Genomic DNA, 11,686 nt, shown 5'->3' with positions numbered 1-11,686 from the left:
CTCTCTCTTTTCTCTCTGACCCTCTTCTCTCTTGCCCACCTTTCTCTTTCCTTTACTTCTCTCTCTCTCTCTCTCTCTCTCTCTCTCTCTCTCTCTCTCTCTCTCTCTCTCTCTCTCTCTCTTTCTTTCTCTTGACCCCTCTTTCTCTCTTGACCCCTTTCTCTTTTCCTTGACTTCTCTCTCTCTCTCTCTCTCTCTCTCTCTCTCTCTCTCTCTCTCTTTCTCTCTCTCTCCGCGTCCTCCTCTACCTCTCTCTACTTCCAAATAATTTCTTCTTTCTATCCTAGATCTCTTCCCTTCCGTTTTCCCTCTACAGCGAGCGATTTAAGTTTGTTTTAATGGGCGCTGATGTTCTGATATCAGTAATAGGGTTTATAATGAAGTCGGTGATCATGCGGTTGAAATATGGCGGGAAAGGAGCAGGTTCGAGCCCAAAATATTTCTTGATGTTTTTGATAATAATTTAGGTTTGTCGATTTGACTCATAACGGAGTCGATTAAATTCTTTATGATTTTGAAAATAATGAAAAACAATATTGTAAAGTTTCGAAAATAATGGAAAGTGAAAGTTAATTTGTAAAAAAATATATATACATATATATTCAATTGCTGATATATCAATGATCACAAAATTCAAGTTTTAAATATCTAATTATCGAGATGTATAGTTTCCTGAATTGACGCTGTTTTAATTGATTTAGCCATTAATTAGGTCCGTGTAATTTCTACTTTTTCGAAATGTTTTATGCTTGTTTTCACAGCACGAAACATCAGTTATTTCACCTAAATATTAATGGACAAATAGCCTTTTCCTACCCCTGCAACGGAGAGCGAAGAAATTTATGAGAGAAATAAATAAGTTTATGAGAGAGTGATATGAAGGACATAATTTTTAAAGGGAAGTAATTTTTATATCACCCTTTTTTTTTTTTTTTCCTTTTTTTTACCTACTTACTACGTAGTTTAATATCGACCATCCTTTATATCTATTACCTAATCACGCCTCATCATCCCGAGTTAATGGACTGTAAATTACGTTTCATAAAAAGGTCTCTGCGCTACGGCGAGCTGAACGAGTCAAAGTATTTACAAAAGTATCCAGTTGATGTCATTTTGCAAAACGATAACATACGAGTAAACATCAAAACATCGATAAAAAATATTTACATAAATATATGTAAATACAAGTAACATGAACCCGTTTCAAACATTACCATTCTGTTTACTTGCAAAAGTATGGTGCTCAAAATAAACATAATCTTTTCCTTTTACAAATAATAAATTAAGATTAATCCCAACGCATAAATAAACATGACACAAATCGCATTAACTCATTTCAAAGTTCCCGGTTCGTTCTGTTTAACGAACTAATGGCCAAACAAGCAGAGATCCCAACGGAACTGGTTCTACAACAGCGGTTCGAATATCGATCGAAAATGAGTGAACAATTTAAAGGGTGATAAACGCATCGGAGACTCCAGTGAGTGTGTGTGTGCGTGCGTGCGTGCGTGCGTGTGTGTGTGCGTGTGTGTGCTCGTGCTTACGACGGGAAGCTTTGAAGTGTGGCCAACGCATGGACTCGCTTCGCGTTGTTTTGGTTTGTGAGTTTATTTTTTGTAGAGAAAAATATATATGAATGCATTATATGCTCACATGCACACACATGCACGCTCACGCAGGCACGCACAGACACACACACACACACACACACACACACACACACACACACACACACACACACACACACACACACACACACACACACACACATAGATAGACAGAAAAAAAAAAATATATATATATATACATATATATATATATATATATATATATATATATATATATATATATATATATAAAGAGAGAGAGGGGGGGAGAGAGAGAGAGAAGAGGGGGGGAGAGAGAGAGAGAGAGAAACAAAAATGAGATTAGAAAAGAGGGAGAGGGGGAAGGAAAGGTTGGGAAAAGGGGGAAAAGTCCAGGCGAGATCCCCGAAATAATCCCCCCCCCTTTTATTTATACAATTGCCATTCTAAAAACACTTCCTGTCAACAACACCATAAAGGAGACACTCTGGTTGCCGCCGCTAGGGCGCATCGTCATTTTTTTTTTCTTTATTATTATTGTTGTTGTTGTTGTTGTTGTCGTTGTTGTTGTTGTTCTTATTATCATTATTATTATTATCGTTGTTACCATTATCATTACTGTTATTATTATTGTTATTATTATCATTATTATTTTCTTTATAATCCAGGTTATTCGTTAAGCGGTTTTCACTTTGGCTGCGATAATAATAATGGTAATGGTTATAATGTTAGTATTAATAATGACAATAAAGATAATAATTATCATTATTATTATTATTATTATTATTACTATTATTATTATAACAACAACAACAATAATAATAATAGCAACATCAATAATAACAATAACAATAATGGCAATAATAACAACAGCAACAATAATAAGAGCAACATCAATAATAATAACAATAATAATAATAATTATAGTAATAATGATAAGGATTATAATAACCATAGCCGCAATAATAGAAAACACAAAAAGACAAGAATACCAATATTAACAACAGCAATAGCGATGATAATTATCATCAGAATAATAGTGTCATTAAACAGATCCCCATCCGGTGAGCAGTCCCCCTCGCCCTCAGCCGTCCACAGCCTACAGGAGACCGCCGTAGGCCTCCCCTGTCGTGAATAAAAGGGAGAGCGTCATAGGCCTTCATTGTTGCTCCGCCCTGAGCGCGCCAACTGCCTTCCCGCCCTAGTTACCACACACCGCCGTTTCCCCCTTAAATGATATCCCTGCCTTTTTTTACCCTTTTCTGGCTGATTAAGGGGAGATCTGGCGTCGCTTCGGGATCCACGGTGCAAAGCTCACTCGAAAAAAGTGACGTGTATGATGTGTCATTGATTTTCAAGGGGGGTGAGGTTTGCATCATTGCTTTTCTCCCTCTCTCTCTCTCTCTCCCTCTTTTTGCATAACGATAATAATTTCTGCTCTTCGTTACCAGCGGGACTTTACTGCTCATCGCACGTTGTTTGTCGGCGCTGGCCAGCACGCCTTCCCAAACGAGGCAGACGAGCGAAGTGAATTCTTTTGGGTAATTACCGATGCCATTTGAAAATAAATAGGAAAAAAAACGTCATCGCGTTGCAAATGTTGGCAACTGTGTACCGCGCCCGTGAGTGTATTCACGTTTCAGGACAAAGAAAAGGGGCCGCTGCACCTATTTCCCACGTTGTTTTCTCTTAATTCCAATACGTGCGGTATTTGCATATCTTTGAAGCAGCGAATGATAGTTGTCAAGTCATAATATCGGCCCGTAGGAGAGGATCCCGCACGTTCTTTCGCAAATGGCGGTTCGAAGGCGAGCGTGCGGGACAAAGAGATTTGGCGCGCGTGCTCTTGTTTACGATGGCCGATGCGCGATGATCTCGCGTCCTTCTCCGGGCTTCTCGCTTCCGTGGCGGATGACAACCGATTTCTACTCCTTCTGCACAACCAACAGTCGATCCTGCGTTGAAATAGTAAAAGCACGATGATTTCTAAGACCCAGAAAGGGATGATAAAAGGGAAAGAAGAATAAACCCGCGACAACCGCCTCGCTTGACCCCGCCCTCGTCCTCGCCGCTTCACCGCCGCCTGCGTGTCTCTCCCTCAGTGTTGCTCCAACTGTGAGACGGGATACACGTGCTCTCCGCCGCTCTCGCCTGCCGCCGCTCCGTCTCCCGGCCGCGTCTCCTCCTAGTCATTTCCATGGCTCGCTTGCCTCAGATCGAAATAGCTTATTAAATGGCTATAAATTCATAAATTCTTCTCATATGAAAGGTGCAATAGGAATTTGAATAAGGTGTGTGCTGCTCTTTTTTCCCCTCTCCTTCCCTCCCTTCCATCCTCCTCCCTTTTATTATTATTTTCCCACGTCCTGCAAAAAGAGGAAAAAAGTAAAATAAACCTTTTGATTAGAAAAAAGAAGATAACCTTACCGATTGTCCCAATTCCCCTTTTCCAATGGAGGATCAATGAATATTTGAAGGAAGGATAAAGAAAATAAACAAAATACCCAAGCACAAGAAGAAACGAGAGGGAAAGAGAAAAAAGAGAGAAGGAAAGAGAGAAAGAAGAAAACACCGTGGATTTGAATGCGCAGACTCTTCGCTTTTCGAGGTAAGTTTTCTCACCTTAAAAAGAAACCTGTTGAATAAGTATTTGTTTTTTTTATCGTAAGGAGAAGAGAATTTCGTCAAACCTGCCATTCGTTAAAGTTCCTTTCGTCTCGTTTAAACTTGTATTCGCCAACTTCCCCTTTCATCAAACCTTTCATCGTTAGGATAGTTTTCGTCACGGTATATCGTTCACCTGTAAAGTTCCTCTCGTTATTTGCTCTATATTCAGTCACCTCTCGTCCTCTCCCACCCTTTACACAATAACTCCCACACTAGAAATAATCTCAGAGAGAAAAAAAACGTAGATATACATGTATAAGAAAGGGACTCGGATTGAAAACGAAAGTGAGAGGGACTCCTCCACACCCCCTTCCCCTCCCCTCCCCTCCCCTCCCCCAAGGTCACTCCGGCCCCACTCTAACCTACTTTAGCTTTGTGTTTTGCTTACAAGGACAGGGGATGGAGAGGAAAATGGATAGAGAGGGGAGAAAGGAAAAGAAATTAAGATTGAGAAAAAATATATATATATATTTCTTTTATGGTGAGATTTGGTCCCGAGGATGGCGTTTTACCTTATTTGTTAGTGGTGCGTGTGTGTGTGGCGTTCTGATTTATCCGTTATTTACTAGTCACTTGTAGTATATTAGTATAAATGCTGAGAGAACAATCCGAAACTCTTGAAAACATAAATACGCGTTCATTTTGGCGTTTTGGCTGTTACCATATGTTCCAGGACGGGGGAGCGGGCATAGTGATTCTTTATCTGTTTATGGCACAGTTGTTGTTTGTATGAGCGAAGAAGTGGTTCTCTGGCGTAAAGGATGTTTGTGAAATCCCGTTGTGGTTTATGAAGATGTTTAGGTTTGTTTTTGTTTTATTAATGGGAAAAAAAATTGTCGTTTTGCCGTCATTCTTGTTTATTTTTTGGATTTGTTTCGTTTTGTTTATATTTAGGTGTGTTTTCCTCTGAAGACGAATTGTCAACCGGTTACATGTGCACTTGTATTTTTTCGCCTTTGTTCATTGTTGTTAGTGGTGGTTGTTGGCTGGGAGGGGAGGGAGAGCATGGGGGAGGGGGGGGGAGAACGTGCGTATGGAAGCGTAGGTAGCGTTAGATTGGTATGTATATGGCGTAGTTACCTTGAATCTGAATAAATGACGTAATACGATGACATTTACGGATGGAGAACGGGCGTGTTGTTGTTACCTTTATGGTTGTCGTATAAGGTTGCTTTGTTTTTGCGATGTTCTCTTTATTGGCGTTGTTTGCCGCGTTTAGTTAAGTTTTATTTACAAGTGCGTTTTAACCTGCGCCGGGTTCGCTTTCAGCGTGCAGAGCGGATGGCTTTTGGATTCACTTAGCGAATTCTCGGGAAAAGGTAATCCCCGAGTTCGGGGAAGGAGGTTTAGCTAATGATTTATCGGGAGTTTAGGGCGCGTCAATTAAAAGGGGGGGGGGGAGGAACGGCTTAGAATAGTCACTCAGAAACGATAATTTCTTAATTCTTTCTTTTTCTTCATGTAAGCCTATTGAGATATTGATTTTTATTCTGTAACGACTTGTATCCTTCCCCCCCCTACTCTCTCTCTCTCTCTCTCTCTCTCTCTCTCTCTCTCTCTCTCTCTCTCTCTCTCTCTCTCTCTCTCTCTCTCTCTCTCTCTCTCTCTCTCTCTCTCTCTCTCTCTCTCTCTCTCTCTCTCTCTCCCTCCCTCCCCTTCCTTCTCCCTTTCCCCCTCTCTCTATCGACGGCAGGTTGGGGGGGGTATTCGTATTAGGCCTTGGAGGGTCATTTCTATCCATCACACACCTAAGGGTAATGGTTGGGGTCAGCAGACTAGGGCGATAAAAGGTTGGAATTGAGAAAGTTCCCTGTATTATCTCTCATTCCCTTTCCCCTGTTTTCCCCCTTCCTCAGTCGCCGTTCATATACTTCCAGGCCTACATTTACACTGTATAGGGCCCTTTGAGAGAATGAATGAAAGAGAGAGAGAGAGAGGAGAATTGGCAAGATTCAGTAGCTTAAGTTAACCGGTAAATTGTGCATCGTGTAGGTAAAATCCAAGCCCGCCTTTCACGTCTATTGCGGACCTCGTTTTCTTACTGCTCGTTATAAGCAGATGGTGTTAAGGTGTGATGTAATGGAGACGGAGTAAAACGAATGGCTATTATGGTGATTTTGTGAAGGCTTCGAGTTTTTTTTTTTTATGCGGCGTGGTTCTTCGCATCTCGACATCCGGCGGATCTGTGACGTAACTCGCCACTGATAGCAGCATGTCTGTCTCTTTTTCTTTAAACCTTAAATGCTCTGATCTCGACATTGTTGATTCACTTCTCCCTTTCTCCCACCCAACACCCCTCCTCCTGCTTACATATGTACATGCACATCTCTTCCCTCCCTCCCTCCCCCAGGGTCATTTCACCCTCCCCCCACTTGACCCCGGGTTGTTTGGAAGCTCACATGGCCCGCAGATTTAGGACACGATAACAGGACGGGTATTTTGCGCCCCCAACGACTCGTGGTGCAAATTCGATTCGTCACCTGTGGCTGTGCTTTAAACGTTTTTGATATGCGCACCTATCACAACAAAGGGTGTTTAGAAGCAGTTCTCTTGTGTTGGCGGGGAAAATTAGTTCTCTTTCCCCCCCTCTCTCTCTCTCTCTCTCTCTCTCTCTCTCTCTCTCTCTCTCTCTCTCTCTCTCTCTCTCTCTCTCTCTCTCTCTCTCTCTCTCTCTCTCTCTCTCTTTGTAATCGCTCCATAAAGGAGGATTTGCAGGTCTGAAATACGTTTATCTTGACACTTGTATTTTCACAGGATATGCATGTAGCAAAGTATTAAGAGTTAAAATATTGGTTGCCTCTCGTCTCCCTCTCCCTTTCCCACCCCTCCAAAGCAGGTGTTCTCATTTAGCTCCCTTTCCAAAGAAACCTCTAATGCTTTTTGGTTAATGGAGCTCACGTTTTTATTCATTGATACTGTTCGTTTGTGACGCAACCTGGTTTTTTTATGTATTGGTGTTAATCGAGATGCGTGCTTATATTTTCAAGCTTGTCTAATGTTGCAATGTGTGTGGAGAGGCAGGGGTTGAACAAGTGTCGTGAAGCATGTAGAGGTGTTGGTCGTAGTTTTGTTGTTCTATTACTATTATGGCCTTCATCGTCGTCATTTTTAAAGCTTTAGTTTTGTTTTGGTTTTAGTATTCTCACTGATTATTTTTGTTTACCCGTCAGCGCCAGAAAGTTTCCTTATGTGCCACAGCCACAGGTAAATTCACTCGTGCCCCTACCCCCCGGCCTCGCCTCTCCTTGCTCCATCCCGCCCTTCCTCTCCCGATTTGCCTGTTGCTGCGTAGGTACCGGTTGTGGGTGTATGGTGGTGGTGGGAGGGAGGGAAGGAGAACGGGCGGGCGGGCTGGTGGGGTCTCATTTTGCGCATGCCTTATCGCACTCGTTCGTTTTTTCGGGAAAAGTTTTGAGGCGTTGGTGGGGGGGGGGTTATAGGGAATGATTTTGCCTTGTTACCAGACCCACGAGGAAACCTTCGTTTTTTCCATAAGTTCGTGTGGAGGGGAGGTAGGGGAGGGGGAAGGGGAGATGGGGGAAAGTTGAGGGCAAGGTCGAACGGAGAGGCCTATTATGAACGCGGGAGCTCTTGCGTAACAGTCTGTTTGTGCGAAATGGAGAGAGCGGGGAGGAGGAGGTAGTTTCTCAAGGTGACATTTAATGGTGGCGGCGGAAACTAGGGAGAGCAGGAAGGCCGGGAGGGAAGGAGAAATTGAGAGGAGAGGGAGATAATGAAGGTGGGAAGGGGGGAGTGAGAAGGGGAGAACTGAAGACAGGTTGATTAGGGGAGAGAGAATCGGTGCACAGGACTCCCTGGGACTTCGACAGTGACATTACAGGGAGATAGGTATTCATTACACTGGGAAATTTTCAGGGCGTCAAGGCGAAGTAAGAAGGGGTTGGAGAGCAACTTCTTTCTTTAGTTGGTGTTTCACTTAATTAGGAAACGTACACGCACACACGCTGAGAGAGAGAGAGAGAGAGAGAGAGACTGTTGACACATTTACCTTTGACATTATGTGCTGAATGCTTTTTCCCTTGGTGCATTTTGATGAAAAGTATGGGAGCTGTAAAGAAGTTGCAAAGTTGCAAGAGAAGTGCACAACCACTTGTGGCGTCTGTTGATGGCAGGGCTAGGTGAGGGGGGGAGGGGGAGAACTTCCACATTGTAATCCATTTTCCAGTTTGGGAAGGTCGGGAAGGGAGTGTGAATTAGCTACTGGCTTATGAAGGAGGGTATTTTAGATTTCATTCGTCCGTTATTTGGCCTCGACTCGTCGCCGTGATTGCGAGGCGTCGTCAGCGCTTTATGAAACATGTGTAAAGTGGAAATGTGTGTAATAAGGAGTCTGGTGTTGACCTCCATTGAGCCGGGTGGGGGCAGGCGAGAGGTACCGGGGGAGGGGGAAGGGAGGGGAGGGCCAGAGGTGCAAGTTTGAACTCGCCAAGTGGACCGAAAGAGAGAGAGAGAGAGAGAGAGAGAGAATATTGATAATGAGGATGATACGAATCCTGAAAGGAGACGCTGCTGACATGTGAGAATGTAAACCCCGATTAATACGAGCTGTTGACTGAGTTCGCGTTGCGGGCGAAGTGTCCCGCATCTGTGAATTGCTTGCACTGACGGACGGGCGCGCAGCTCGTCACGGGCGCTCGCATTCGTACGGGGGATGATCTGGTGGGCGGCATCTATCTACCTTTCTCCTCCCCCTCCCCCCATCCTCCCTCTGTGTGACTTACCCCCCCCCCCTTTCCTGCCATTAGGACATGTTTCCTTGGGTGTTGGAGGTGGGAGGTTGGGGGCAGATAGGGAGGGGAACAGCTTTTTAATCTCGTTTTGAAGTCCTGTCTCGCAAAGTTTTAAGTGGGGAGTTGGGCCAGTGATGTTACGAGGGAGAAAGTTAGTGTAAAAATGTGTCTTAGCCTTGTGCACCCTTTCTGGTGAAGTCTTGGGCCTGGATTCCTTCCCTACCCTACCCTGCCCTCACTTCTATCACTTCTTGGTAGCAAGGTGTCGCCCTCGTGACGCTAAAACTTCTTGTTCAGTGCGAGTGTGTGTGAGAGCTATTCGTGACGGCCCTCCTCCCTGCAGCGTGGGGTTGGGCGCCTCTGAAGCGAGGGTGCCCATAATGCCGCTGCTCCCCTACCATCTCCCTGCTAATTCACTTTCTCCTCCAACTCCTCCTTTGCCAAAGGAAATGCCGGCCCTAAGTTAATCAGACGGAGGGAGGAAGCGGCGTCAACACTGCTGTCTGCGAGGAGGCCTACAATGGGAGTTCTGGCCCACATCACAGCTTGTCTAAACTTGCTCAGTTGCGCAACTTTTTTTTGCAACTTCGAGTCTAGTTTGCACCATTACCCTGCAAAACCGTACAGGGTTACGCACGCACCACTATCCTGTAACAGCAGGCAAGGTCGTCAGCGCCAGTCTGTAACAAGACAAAGATCGCTTCACCTCCAGACGGTAACACCACCTGGCTTTCTGTGACACATCCGGGCACGGCCAATAGGAGCTGGGGCCGGGGGGGGGGGGGGTGATAATGAAAGCCTACCGAGAGAAGCTTCTGTGGGTCTACTCTCACGTCACGGAGCTGATCAGGGGTTGCTGTGAAGGTCTCCCTCCCCCTCTCCCCTCCCTTTATCTAGAAAGTGAAAATCAGGAGGCCAGGGTTGCCGTGTGACGTCATCCCTCCATTGCCTCCCCCTGCCCCCACCTCCTTCATCCACATTACGACCCCTCACACCTTGTCGGTGCGTGTTTTTGTTTTGGATGCACGTACATACAGTTTATATTACACACACACACACACAAAACTCTCACGTTTGTAATGATTAACGCACTTAAAATGTCGCTATCTTATCTTTTTCCTTTATCTTCGGGAGTCATGAATTAGGTGTGTATGTTTGTGCGAGCTGAAGCGTGTGTATACTTGTGGCAGTCATGTGTTTTGTCGTGTGCGTGCACCTGGAGTAGTATTGTTGTGTGGTGTAATCAAGCGATCTGGAACATTACCCACTCAAAACGCCTCGTGTTGTCATGGCGGAGGTAGGGAGAGAAAGAGAGAGGGGGGGGAAGAGAGGGGCGAGAGTGGATAGGGAGTTGAGGGAGGAAGAGGTAGAGGTGTAACCCTGACCTGTGCGAAGGAAGGGGGGCCGCTTTATGAGGGGAGAAGGGGTGTTTCAAGATGTGTATTGTGGGAGGGAGTGAGAGAGGAGGGGCTTTAGAGGGCTGACCAGTTGTAGGTATGCGGTGAAGTGACAGCTGCACTTGGTTGTGCGCCAGTGTGTATCTGTTTCCTATGCAGAAACATTGCGGGAAAGTAAATATATACGTACATTCTTTAGACATTTTTTGGGGCGGGTATAACATGTGTCCCTTGTAAGCGGCGGGGCCCTCGCCCATGCATGCGTTGCTTTTGTTTGTGTGCATCTGTCCAGCCGTATATCCTTCGCCTGTGTTTGGTGATTCCCTCTTGTTTGTACCCCCCACTCACCCACCCCTCACCCCTCTCTCTTTATGTGTGTATGTATGACGTCACACTAAGGGAGGGCAGGTCTTCAGAACGAGTTTTGTGTGCGGGTGGTGGGTGCAAGGCGAGCGCACGCCTCCACCCTCCCTCCCTCCCTCTCTCCCTCCCTCCCCTCTCTCTGTCTCCCTCTTCTTGGCAGCCCGCCCTGTTTAACGGCCGCCCGCCCTGTCCTGTTACTCTGTGAAGGCGCCGTTATTTTCTTGCGGACGCTCCAGATGTCCTGTTCGTCCTGCTCTGGCGAGGAGAGCCGACCTTGCGACACGTTACGCCGTCACACCTCCATGCGTCGGGGGCGTCGGAGGAGTGCAGAATCTAGGGGCGGAGGGGGGCAGGGTGCTCCACTTGTCCTTATATCCTCTCGACCGTTACTACCACGCGGTCGTCCGTCTCCGTCCGTCCTTACCGCGCTCCGTAATGTTCGTCGTTCTGTGCTCTCTCTCTCTCTCTCTCTCTCTCTCTCTCTCTCTCTCTCTCTCTCTCTCTCTCTCTTCTCTCTCTCTCTCTCTCTCTCTCTCTCTCTCTCTCTCTCTCTCTCCCCCCCTCTCTCTCTCCTTCCTCCCTTCCTTCCTTCCTTACATTCCTTCTCTTTATCTCAGTAACATTTTCTTCTTCCTCCTCATCCCTCTCTCATTTTCTTCACCCCTGTTCCTTTCCTAGGCATGTGTTGGCAGGTTAATTACGAGAGCCTATATAGACCCTATGCATCTACAGTAGGATGAGTGGTGGTTAGGGGACGAGGGGTAGGCCAAGGAGATTCAGATGTGGTAAGGAGATTGTGGGTTATCAGGGGAGAGCTTAGTCCTTTTCTCTCCTTCCCTCACTGCTTCCTCTCCATTTCCCTCTCCTCCCCCACTCTCTCCTATCGCTATTTTTCTTTGAGAGAGAGGTAGGGAGGGTGTGG

General features: G+C 45.6%; 1 protein-coding gene across 1 annotated transcript in view; it reads left to right on the top strand.

Annotated features, from left to right (window-relative positions):
* Positions 1-3,682: 3,682 nt before the first annotated feature.
* Positions 3,683-11,686, top strand: part of LOC119578887 (brain tumor protein-like) — a 51,814-nt gene continuing 43,810 nt past the window's right edge. The window contains exon 1 of the mRNA XM_037926547.1: positions 3,683-4,194. The gene's annotated coding sequence lies outside the window, so the exon portion shown is untranslated. The remainder of the gene's footprint in view (positions 4,195-11,686) is intronic.

The sequence above is a fragment of the Penaeus monodon genome, chromosome 11 (assembly GCF_015228065.2).
Source record: "Penaeus monodon isolate SGIC_2016 chromosome 11, NSTDA_Pmon_1, whole genome shotgun sequence".
NCBI classification, from domain to species: domain Eukaryota; kingdom Metazoa; phylum Arthropoda; class Malacostraca; order Decapoda; family Penaeidae; genus Penaeus; species Penaeus monodon.
Note: the sequence above shows the minus strand (reverse complement) of the source record. Positions and strands in the feature narration are given on the sequence as shown.